The sequence below is a fragment of the Octopus bimaculoides genome, chromosome 1, assembly GCF_001194135.2.
Source record: "Octopus bimaculoides isolate UCB-OBI-ISO-001 chromosome 1, ASM119413v2, whole genome shotgun sequence".
NCBI lineage: Eukaryota > Metazoa > Mollusca > Cephalopoda > Octopoda > Octopodidae > Octopus > Octopus bimaculoides.
In genome coordinates, this window is record NC_068981.1 from 156,587,974 (window position 1) to 156,589,550 (window position 1,577).

The window sequence follows — 1,577 nt, forward strand, 5'->3', positions numbered from 1 at the left end:
CTCTTCCGATCTGAGTTTTTTATTTTTTGTGTGTGTGAGGAAATTGTGGAGTTGATTCATACAGCTGAAAGAAGAAAAAAAAAATCTTCAAGGCGGTACCCCAGCATGGCCACAATCTTGTGACTGAAACAAGTAAAAGATAAGATATATCTCCTCCTTTTTTTCCTCACATTAAACTACAACAGCCTTGCAATATTTTTTCCCTAATGGCCAAGCATTACATTATCTGTATGAGAATCCTAACTATATAAATAAATATTGTAATCAAAAGACCCAAAGCTAAATATGTACAAACACAGACATCTTGAGTTAAATCTACAGAGTTTAGGTATCACTTTTCTATTGGCTTAGCCCACCTAGGTATTAGTAATGGCAATCAGTTCTGTTAAAATCTGTGACAGCATGGCATCTTCTCCAAGGCACTCAACACTATGAAACCAGAACTGTCAATGAAGGAGTCTCTCTGTGGTCACTTAACCTTCTAGAAATAGCAGCCAAATCTCTCCCTCAAATCATCCCTATTGTCTCAAGTAAAGGAAGGACATTGGATAGTGTAGTCATAGGCCTATTTCTAAAAAAGATGGGATGGTCATGGTTGGAATACTTTTGATCATGTGTCTGTTCAATGTAGTCTGACCTTGTGTCTAAGCAAAAATAACAGGTCCTTGAAAGCTTATGGATGATCTTGGAAACATTTATATTATTATATTACAGTAATCCATACTATTGTCATACCTACTGAATCATCTTTTTCTGTCTTTCAAAGGAGGGTTTTGCTTGAAATGTTAAATGTCCCTTTCTTTTTTCCTTCTTTATATTCATCATCATTTAATGTCTGTTTTCTATGCTGTAATGGATAAGACGGTTTGACCAGACATGGTAAGTCGGAGAGCTGTACCAGTCATCTGTTTTGGCTTGGTTTCTATGGCTGGATGTACTTGTTAATACCAACTACTTCACAGTGTACTGGTTGCGTTTTATGTGTCACCAGCATGGATGCCTTTTATATGTCACCAGCAGTGGTGCCTATTACTTGTCACCGGCATGGGTACTTTTTACATGACACCAGCATAAGTGCTTTTTATGTTTCACTGGCACTGGCCACAACCATGATTTCACTTAGCTTGATATCTCTTCTCAAGCACAGAAAATCGCCAGAAGTCTCGGTCACTTGCCATCACCTCCATGAGATTCAACAATCAAAGATCAGATTTCAGCAGCTCATGATTTAATGTTCCTTGCATTCAGAATTCACATTCTACCAAGGTCAACTTATCTTGCAATAATCAATAAATAATGTACCTATCTAAAGCAGTGGACTGGTAGAATTGTTAGCGCATCTGACAAAATCATCATCATCATCGTTTAACGTCCGCTTTCCATGCTAGCATGGGTTGGACGATTTGACTGAGGACTGGTGAAACCGGATGGCAACACCAGGCTCCAGTCTAATTTGGCAGAGTTTCTACAGCTGGATGCCCTTCCTAACGCCAACCACTCAGAGAGTGTAGTGGGTGCTTTTACGTGTCACCCGCACGAAAACGGCCACGCTCGAAATGGTGTCTTTTATGTGCCAC